The 11,339-nt window shown below is 39.4% G+C and overlaps 1 pseudogene; it reads left to right on the forward strand.

The window, feature by feature from the left end:
* Nucleotides 1–9,478: 9,478 nt before the first annotated feature.
* LOC100974398 (keratin, type I cytoskeletal 18-like) lies at nt 9,479–10,736 on the forward strand (annotated as a pseudogene).
* The last annotated feature ends 603 nt before the right edge of the window (nt 10,737–11,339 follow it).

Genomic DNA, 11,339 nt, shown 5'->3' on the forward strand with positions numbered 1-11,339 from the left:
AAGCACAATGAAGTGAAACAAAATAAGACAATTTGTGCCTGCATTTGAAAGTACTTTGAAAACTTAAACACTATATTTTATAATTGTAATTATAAACATATATAAATTATAAATAATATTATTTCAGAATATCTAATAAGCACAAAATGCAAAATGGGGCTAAAAACATCATAATGGCTTAGAATTTAAGCTCCAGGTAGGCTTTTTTGTCTGTATACTGATATCGTCCTGGTACCTACAGTGTCCAACACACAGTAAGTATTCAGTAAATATTTATTAAATTAATTTTTTTGAGATGAGGTCTGGCTAGTTCGACCAGCCTGGCTTTGAACTCCTGGGCTCAAGTGCTCCTCGTACCTCAGCCTCCCTAGTAGCTGGGACTACAGGCACATGCCTTCATGTCTGGCTAATTTTTATTGAATATGTGCCCGTTTATAAGGTAGCATCACTACTGTGGGATATTAAGGTGTTTTGACGTATGTTCATATGCTAAGAACTATTACCTAATTCTGTATCCAGTTGAATATTTTCTTGTTTATATGGTATAAAATTGGAAATATGTGTTGGGGAGGGTGAGGGGCTGGTTATCACAAAGAAATAAGATCTAAAGTCCCATAAAATGACATTTTGGAACCAAAGTTTTGCTTACTAAAATTTTCGTATTCTATAGGGTCTTCAAATTCATGAGTTTTGTATATGCATAATAAAATATTGTCATTATTATGACTCTAAAATGCATTATAACATATGGCAAAATTTGCAAAAATGCATTCATTATATATTAGACAAGGCAAATACTTAATGTATGGTATGATAATTTAACAGGAAATATTTGCAATTGATCCTTTTAAAATAAATTGGGTGCAACTCACTATTGACTCAGCAAATTATGTCTTTTTGTAGTTTATTTAAAACAGTTCTTGTTTTCACTTTTAGCCACATTATATGGCAGTAGTGTATATGAATAGATATGCAGCTATTATTTATTTGTCACTGCCTGCTAATTTCGTTTTTAAAACGTCATTATTTTTGAGTTATTACTCTTTGAAACCATTTATAAGTCTGGGGAGTTTCCTCAACTTGAAAAATTCAAAAACCAAGTCCATTTCTTTAGCCTTTTCTGCAAACCTTTCTTCATATGTTATGGTTCTATTCAGAGTGGACTTTTGAAGTTATGTTTAAGGTGACCATCATAAATCAGCAGCCTTCCTGATAAGTCATATTCAGCAGTGGCAGCCATAGCACGGCTTGCTATTGCAGAAGCAAAGCCTTAAGCCTCATTATGACCCGGGGCGGAAGACACTTGTACAAGACCCAGGGACTTGCTCTTTGAATTTTTCAAACTGAAAAAACTGCCCAGAGTTATAAATGTTTTCAAAGAGTAGTAACTCGAAAATAATGATGTTTTAAAAATGAAATTAGCAAGCAGTGCCTTTACAAAAAACAAACAAATAGTAGTCAAGTAAGCAGGGTTTATTGTGTCACCAAGTCCCCCAAAGGTCCAGTGTTCTCACATATTCCCATATTCTTGTTCAGAAATCACTGAGTTGCTTCATCGTACCTCCTGAGGGCAGCATTTAATATCTCTTTTGACCTATTTCTCCTTATCAAACTCATCCGTCTTATGTTCCCTAATCTTAAGCCTTAGGGCATATCTTGCTTCTCATCTGATAAGCAAAATCAAACCAAGCTGTTAACAAACAGTTGGTGTGTTTCCCTTCTGCAGTGTACAAGTGATGTGCTAGGCTCTGGGGCGTATGTAAAAGGTGTAAGAAAAAATTCTTTTGTTAAGGATTTCTAGCTGTAGAATTAGACAAGACATAATTTTATTTGATTCTTGAAAACTTAACTAAAGGTAGCAAATATTTAATGAGAAGGTATCACGTGCCAGTCATTGTCCTGAGCTCTTATACACAAGTGAATAAGAACCATTTCTTGCCCTCAAGGAACTCATGCTACCACAGGCAGAAGTTGCAAATTGTTGCCTGGAGGCCCATTCCTGCCTGTGAATTCCTTTGGTTTCTGACTGGCACACTGCTGTAGCAAATTTGAGGCTAAACTTGAAATTGTATAATTTCACATAAAAATCTGAATTTCCAGTTTCTACAAAACAACAACAAAAACAAAAAAACCCCAAGATAGGGCCCCATTATTCCACCACACACTCACCGGGAACTGAGTGCAGTCTCTCCATTTTGACAGGATGAGTTTTTCAGTTTGCCACAGTCGTCACCAGTCCCTCTTTCCCAGCACAGAGGTTGAGTCTTAGTGGCTATTTGTTAACAAGTGTGAAAAAACACTAGGGAAATAGTTTTGTACCTATGTCTGTATCAAAAGTGGGAAACGAAAGGTCCAAAGGACCCCATGTTTTAAGAAATGTGGAGGACAGCATATTCCCTTCGAGAAGTAAAAATAACCCGATGAATTTAAGGTGCAACTGCCAGGCCTTTGTCACACATTCAAGTAACCTGCCTCACCTCTTTAAGTGTTTGAATTTCAGGCCCCTTGTTTAGGGCATATTGATGTAAAGTGCAAGACAGGGGAAGACATAGAAAAAATTCTATAGGTGTAAGAAGGGGAGAGAGTGGTAATTAGTGGCAAATCCAAAAGGCTTTAATCAGGTGACAGCTTTGCGGGTTGGGTGGGAAAAGTCACTCAGAGAGAAGCACCATCTTGAAACGAATCCTGAAGCTGGGAGAGCATCTAGTGAACAGTAGTGAATAAATGGTAGCCACAGTGAGGGGCCGTGGAGGGGATTAGCAGTGGGTGGGTGATAGGAAAACACTGGAGTCTTGAGCTCTGATACATAAAATGTAATGTTGTATATGGGCATCAGGGAGACTAATGTAAGAATCTCTTTCTTATCCTTTTAGTGGCTCCTTACAGCCATCATGGACCATTCACTATGCTCTTGAGGACTAGCCATGAATAAAGCTGAAATGCCGTACCACTCCATTTGGGGGTAGTGCCAGTACACCATGCACAATTATCTCAAAATCAGATCATCTCAAAATCGGGTCCAAGTTGTTTCTTTCTTGGAACTAATCATAGGACTGTGAGTTTGGGCCAGGGGAGAGGTGACAACGAGCAGGGAGTAGGTGCCAGGGAATCTGAGCCAACTTCTCCCATAGCTTATTTGTGCCTTCAAGGCCTGCTTGAGCATGGTCTTGTTTATACTACAGTTGGCCCTTGAACAATGAGAGGGTTATGAGCACCAACCCCTGCACAGCTGACAATTTGTGTATGTCTTTTGACTCCCCCAAAACTTAACTACTAGTAGCTTACTATTGGCCAGAAGGCTTACCAATAACATAAACAGATAATTAACAGCTATTTTCTATGATATATGTAAGACATACTATATATTTACAATAAAATAAGCTAGAGAAAAAGAAAATGTTCCTAAAAAAATCATAAAGAAGAGAAAATATATTTACTATTCATTAAGTGGAAGTGGATCATCATAAAGGTTTTCACGCTTATAGTCTTCACATTAAGTAGCCTGAAGAGGAGAAGGAAGAGGAGGGGTTGGTTTTGCTGTCTCAGCGGTGGCAGAGAAGGAAGAGATGGAGGAGGTGGAAAGAGAGGCGGGAGAGATTTATTGAAAAACAAAACAAACAAAAAAAACCACATCTAAGTGGACCCATGCAGTTCAAACCTGCGTTGTTTAACCATCAACTGTACTTGCACGTGGTTCTAGAGTGCTGATGCTGACACCCAAGTAGGTGGCATTAGATAGCTTCAGTTCCTGATGGGCAGCTCAGGCTATATGGTTGTTTGATGGACCTTGTTCAGTCATTCAGTCTCTGCTTGGATCCAGTAGTACTCCAGAAGTTATTCTTTAGAAGGAGAATTATCTGTGGAAAAGAAGATGATTTTTCTCAAAAACCCCAAAGGGTCTGCACTGTAATTCTCTTATCTGGATTTGTCAGAGGCTTAATACATCATTTCTGTTTGCAACAAGTGGTCTTTATGAATTGGTATATAGAAGAAAGCATTTACCGGATCAATAGTAGCATACCTGATGCCAGAGGATGCATTCATTTGCTCCAAAAAGATAGCACTTTGGGGCAGTAGTTGTAATTGGTGTCACAACCTGATTAAGTTTAAAATAATTTACTGTTACTCTCCAAAATTCATCTTTCTTCTGCACAAGACAAATAGGGGAGATTTATGTGAATGTCATGGAAATCACCGCCCCTATAACTTTCAGGTTTTTGGTGATGATATTAATCTCTGAAAGTCTCCCAGGGTTGTGTAATTATTATTAATGTATTACTTTGGTAGAAAAGGGGTAGTTCAAGGGGCTTCCTCTTGGCTGTTCCTATTACAATAGCCCTTACTTCAAGGGTCAGGAAGTGGGAGTTCTGCCAGTTGCTAAATATGTTTTTGGAACGTGGGAAAATAACTATGAGAGACCCACTTGGCCCACTGGAAGATGTATTTAAGCCAAAACTTTGTGTGTTATCTGACATCCATAAGTCCCCAGTCTAACTGGTGGGTCCTAAAATTTGGGGGTTATCTAAAGATTTGTCATTTCAGAGCCAGGGTCCAGAAACCTAGAATCATCTGGGTATTTTCCTTTCCCCAGAGTATAATCATCATGATAAATAGGTACACTACTTTTTGGGCAAAGCTAGAAGGAAATTTTATGTTCTTGTTGCAACCTCATTGAATCCTTCCTTCAGAGGTCCAAGCTCCCCTTTATTTTAAGGGATCTTATTAACTGGCTCATTTCTGAAAACTGGTGAGAGTCCTCTACTCTTCATTATGGCTATTTAAGTCAGATACCTGTACACTGGATTTAATTTTTAAAAATTTTACAGGTGAACTAAGACTTTATCAGGCTGAAAAACCATTTGAATTCCATAAACACTATGACAAAATAAAGTCACTGCAAAAGATATCTGTGAATAAAACTATTTGGATTGGGACTTTGTTCTTTTATTCAATAATATGCTCTTGGCTACCTTATCTCTGGTGGCTAAGTGCTGTCAACTGGCCTCTGTAACTCCTGGTAGCCAATCTGAATAGTGTTATACTATACTGTCACCTCTGAGCTGCAGAAGGACAGATACCACTGAGATTTTCAAGGATACTGGTTCTCCTTTCACAGATATATTTCTTAATGCCTTCATGACTGGAATGTCCTCTGGGCCATAGGAAGGGGTGGGTGAAAGGTTACATATGGTTGATCTTCACCAAAAAGTTAATCTTCCTAATCCTTTGCATTTCTTCTTATTATATAAATTTTATTTAATGAAGCCCATTGTTGGGTCAGGCTTTAGTCAACCAATTGAAAAACTCTTTATAGATTTATTCCCAACCCTCAAACTAAATATTGAATCTAAAATTTATGGTAACTGCACCCACATTAACAAATTTGCCCATATCCAAAACTGTTTCTCCCTCTCTTGTCTAAAATCATTAGATTGCATTCCTACAATTGTTTTCCAGTTTCCTGGTAATATAAATCTTGCAGTTCTTCAATGTGTACATTACATCCTTCTTGGTCAGACTCTGTACTTACCTTCCCAGAGCCTATTGGTCTGTGATTCCAGTTATGAATCTGGGAGCAATAAGAAGTGATGGAGGTGAATCATGACTGTATCCCTGTGCAAGGTAATTGTTTCAGGGTCTTTAAGCAAAGGGAAGCTAATCTCAAATAGGAAAAAGGGAAAGCTGAGAGGCATTTGGAAGTTCGTGATTCTCAGAGTCATTGGAATCTATCCAAATGTCCTCATTCCAATTTTCACTTTTTCTCAATCAATGCCCTAACTTTTACATAAGAGACCTGGCAAGTCTGTGAATTTCATTTCAGTTATAATTATCCAACCTACAGATGAAAAAAAATTTTTTGCATTAGCCATATGGCTATAAGAGATATTTTTAGGGCAGTCCTAGAAGCTCTCTTGTTCTCTGTCTGTGCCTTGAACTGAGAATATGAAATCCTAACCTTTTATTTAGATGCAGCCAGCCCGTTTCATAGTCCTTACAGTCTTTATTTCCTCTTAAAATCCTATTGTAATAGCAATCTCCCAAAGGCTCTTCTACAATAAACACTTCATTCCTCAAAGCTATAGATATTTTGCCACTGCTGTCCGTGGATGGCTAGTATCCCATCTTTCACTGGTGATGAAGTCGTAATTGCTTTCCAATCTAACAAGATTAGATAATTCAATCCCCAATTCCTGTCTTTGAGCTTCTGCATCTTGGAACCACTTTTGGAAACAGACTCTGTTATCAGTCAGAGTTTTCCCAGGAAAGTACTTGCCTCTCTTGGCTTACCAGGAAGGGATGACTAAGTACAAAGGGAATTACAAAACTTACAAAGCTGTTGGAGGACTGGGGCAATTAAGGTTCATGGAAACACTGCTTCCTTTGAAGAAATGTGGAAATTGAGGAACCACAGTAAGCGACTGGTGATTACAGCTGCTTGAAGAACTCAAGTAGGTAATTCACAAGAGCTCACTCAAAAGGAGCTGTAAACTTCATGGTTGCTATCAACCTGGGCATCTACCATCCATGGCTGGGGAAGAATATTGGCTGTGCTCTCTTCTGCCTTCCAAATATTATGCAAGATGCTTTGTCATTAGCAGTGAGAGAGTTTAAGCAATGTATTTTGCAGGCTTCCAGACCCTGTTATATAGGAAAGAGTTATGGACATTCAGATTGACATTATGGACAGTCAGTATTTGGCACAATATATAACCATCAGCTTCTCAAAAATATTTAAAATATGGCATCAAAAATAATATATGACCATTCGTTTTTCTTATTGCCTTTCCAATAAGTAGAGGGTTATAGTGTTCTCATGATCTGCTGCTTATTTTTCCTCCTGTTTCTGACCAGTTATTTTGAGCCTTTAAGATGAGACTGAGCAGGTAAGAGATACATAGAAAAGGGTTTAAGGACCTTGGGCAGTGACTAGGGAGGAAGCTTTTAGGAGGGTTGGAGAGAAAGGCACAAGAGTAGTTACAATTTGAGAGCTTTGGATGGAAGGGGAAAATCACTTTTAGAACCATTGTTTTGAATATATGTTTATTTCATCGTGCTTAAGAAACACAAACAAAGGATTTTAGTCATTTTGAAATATCTTTTGGTTGTCGCATTTTGTTTGTATGTTTGTTTATGGCAGAGACTCTCTAAGTGTGCTACACAGGTCCCTAGAAGTCCCCAACAAGCTTTCAGGGATTCTATGAGGTCAAAATTATGTTCTTCATAACACGAAGATATTGTTTGCCTTTAGCATGCTAAAATTTCTACTGATGTGCAAAAACAATGGTGGGTAAAAAATACTGGCAATTTAGCAAGAATCATAGCAATGGCACCAAGCTGTACCTAAGTCAGTATGTTCTTCACCACCATGCATTTACATTACAAAACAAAACAAAATAAATTAAATTCCACTTAATAATATCCATGGTGAAGTAATGAAAATTATTAAGGTTAAAATTAATAATTAAGATTCAATAAAAATTGAGTATGCATCACTTTAGTATTCTCTGGGATAAAATGAGAAGTACCTCTGTGAAGTGCTTCAGCTGCATATCAACATGTAATGTCCCAAGGAAAGGCATTCCTGTGACTATGTTGTGAGCCTAACTAGCCAGTCCACAGAAAACCATTTTTACTTGAAAGAACAATTTAAGACAAACTATCATTATTCAGACTAGGGGATTTGGCAAACATGGTCTCCAAAATGAACAAAATGAGCCTATTCCTTTAAGGGAAATAATTTACACTACATGTTGCCAGTGATAAAATTCAAGCATTTGGGTAAAAATTAACATTTAAAAAACTTGTATCAAAACTATGAGCTTGACAGCTTCCCAGTACTTAAAGACTTCTATGATGAGATTAGCGGTGATATTAAATATGTGATGTTTTGTATTAGATAATGAAATATGTCAACATTTGGAAGACATGCATAACTCAGTGAACCAATATTTTCCAAATGGTCAATGCATGATGTCACAAAATCAAGTATGGGTTAAATATTCCATCAAAGTGCAAGACAGACCAATAGATTTTAATGTAAGAGTACCGAAAGGTCACTGATACAGATTCATATGCTGCATTACAACTCACTTTTAACTAACCACCACATATTGAATTTTGGTGTAGTATAAAAGAAGAATATCCACAGCTATCTGAAATAGTTATTCAAAGATTTCTTTCTTTTTGAACTACATACCTGTTTGAGGCTAGAATATATGTATATGTATATGTATATGTGTATGTATATGTATATATGGCAGAATATGCCACCCCAAAATATGCCACTTTGGCATAGAATTATTTTGAGCCAAAAGCACTTAAAAAAATCACCACCAACAACAGTAGGTGCAAGAAGTGTGTTCTAGCCCTCCTCTTTTTCTTCCTGAAATCAGGAGATAAAACCCCTATATGGAAGGTGTTCTCCCTGTGTCAGAAGGAAAGTAATATCATCAGCAAGGATGAAAAGTGTGGCCAAGAGAATTCTGTACAAACAGACTTTGTTAATAATTCATGTCTTCCTTTAGCCTCTCCTCATAGTTTAGTAATTTTTCCATAAAAGTTACCATTGTGGAACCTAATATGAAAGCACTTAGAATTTGCCACTTCTTTGGGCCTTCATTTCCTTAAGTATCATGTAAAACATTAAATAAATTTGTATGCTTTTCTCCTACTAATTTGTCTATGTCAATTTAATTCTCAGGCCTAGCCAAAAAAACTCTAACAGTGTAGGGGTAAAATTCGCCTCTCCTATAGTGTGTGTGTGTGTGTGTTTATATATACATATATATGTTTATATATATATATATATATATATGTTCATTTATTTATTTATTTTACAGACTTTATGTTTGTAGAGCAGTTGTTTTAGGTTCCTAGCAAAACCGAGCAGAATATACAGAGATTTCCCACATACTCCCTGCCTCTCACATGCATAGCCTCCTCCGTTATCAACGTATTTGGTAGTTTCTTACAAAATTAAACATTTACCATATGAACCAACAATCACGCTCCTTGGTGTCTACAAGGAGTTGAAAACTTAGGTCCACACAAAAACCTGCACATAGATGTTTCTAGCAACTTTATTCATAATTGTCAAAACCTGGAAGCAATCAAGATCTCCTTCAGAGGCGAATGAATACATAAACTGTGGTAAATCCACACAGTGGAATATTATTTGGCACTAGAAAGAAATAAGCTACCATGCCACAAAACACCCATAAAGAAAACTTAAATGCATATTATTAAGTGAAAGACGTCAATCTGAAAAGGCTACATTACTATACGATTCCAACTCTATGACATTCTGGAAAAGGCACAATTATGGGACCAGTAAAAAGATCACTTGTTGCCAAAAGTTGGGGTTGGGGGTGGGAGAATGAATAGGCAGGTCACAGAGAATTTTTACGGTGATAAAAATATATGATTATGTTGTCGGCAAAGCCCGAGTCTTGTTCTCTCGCTCTCCTCCCCGGACAGCATGAGCTTCACCACTCGCTCCACCTTCTCCACCAATTACCAGTCCCAGGGCTCTGTCCTGGAGCCCAGGTACGGTTCCCTGCCAGTCAGCAGTGCAGCCAGCATCTATGCAGGAGCCGGGGGCTCTGGTTCCCAGATCTGCGTGTCCCGCTCCACCGGCTTCCAGGACATGGTGGCATGGGGCCTGGGAGCCTGGCAGGAATGGGAGGCATCTAGAACGAGGAGACCCTGCAAAGCCTGAACGACCTACCTGGACGAGTGAGGAGCCTGGAGACCGAGAACTGGAAGCTGGAGAGCAAAATCTGGGAGCACCTGGAGAAGAAGGGACCCCAGGTCAGAGACTGGAGCCATTACTTCAAGAACATCGAGGACCTGAGGGCTCAGATCTTTGCAAATACTGTGGACAATGCCCGCCTCATTCTGCAGGTCAACAATGACTGCCTTGCTGCTGCTGACTTTAGAGTCAAGTATGAGACACAGCTGGCCATGCGCCAGTCTGCGGAAAGCGACATCCATGGGCTCCACAAGGTCATTGATGACACCAATGTCACTCAGCTGCAGCTGGAGACAGAGATCGAGGCTCTGAAGGAGGAGCTGCTCTTCATGAAGAAGAACCACGAAGAAGAAGTAAAAGGCCTACAAGCCCAGATTGCCAGCTTTGGGTTGACCATGGAGGTAGATGCTTCCAAATCTCAGGACCTCGCCAAGATGGTGGCAGACATCTGGCCCCAATATGACGACCTGGCTCGGAAGAACCGAGAGGACCTGGACAAGTATCGGTCTCAGCAGATTGAGGAGAACACCACAGTGGTCACCATGCAGTCCGCCCAGGTTGGAGCTACTGAGATGACGCTCATGGAGCTGAGATGTACAGTCCAGTCCTTGGAGATTGACCTGGACTCCATAAGAAATCTGAAGGCCAGCTTGGAGAACAGCCTGAGGGAGGTGAAGGCCCGCTACACCCTGCAGATGGAGAAGGTCAATGGGATTTTGCTGCACCTGGAGTTAGAGCTGGCACAGACCGAGGCAGAGGGACAGTGCCAGGGCCAGGAGTACCAGGCCCTGCTGAACGTCAAGGTCAAGCTGGAGGCTGAGATCACTACCTACCGCCGCCTGCTGGAAAATGGTGAGGACTTCAATCTTGGTGATGCCCTGGACAGCAGCAAATCCATGGAAACCATCCAAAGACCACTACCCGCTGGATAGTGGATAGCAAAGTGGTGTCTGAGACCAACGACACCAAAGTTCTGAGACATTAAGCCAGCAGAAGCAGGGTACCCTTTGGGGAGCAGGAGGCCAATAAAAAGCTCAGAGGTCAAAAAAATATACTATGATGGTAGATATATGTCATTGTTCATTTGTCCAAAGACTGTCCTTAGAATGTGCAACACCAAGAGTGAACTGTAATGTGAACTATGGATTTTGGGTGATAATGATGTGTCAATGTAAGTTCATCAATTGTAACAAGTGTACCACTTGTTGATACCATTAGGTCCAATTTCTTTGAATATACTGGGAATGAATAATACATTGTAATTAGGGGATATTACCACTTTAGAATAAATTAATGATATGTTCCATTCCTTCTCCTCTTTCCTGTATTTTCATTGTGAAAACCCAAAAGAATTTATGTGGAGAACAAAAATTTCTTAGTTTGCGGGGAGAAGAGAGAAAACGAAGCAAGGAAAGCTGGCACCCTATTTGTAGGATCAGAACAGGTACTTATCAGAACAATTGAAAGGCACAATAGGTGAGTTTCACAGGCAGTGGGGAGAATGTGTTTCAGAGCCGGGGCTCAGCCCTGAGAGGGCAGGTCTTAGTGAAAATATGTGGGCATTAGGTGCTCCTGATGGGAGAGAAGG

Source organism: Pan paniscus, chromosome 4 (genome assembly GCF_029289425.2).
Source record: "Pan paniscus chromosome 4, NHGRI_mPanPan1-v2.0_pri, whole genome shotgun sequence".
Taxonomy (NCBI): domain Eukaryota; kingdom Metazoa; phylum Chordata; class Mammalia; order Primates; family Hominidae; genus Pan; species Pan paniscus.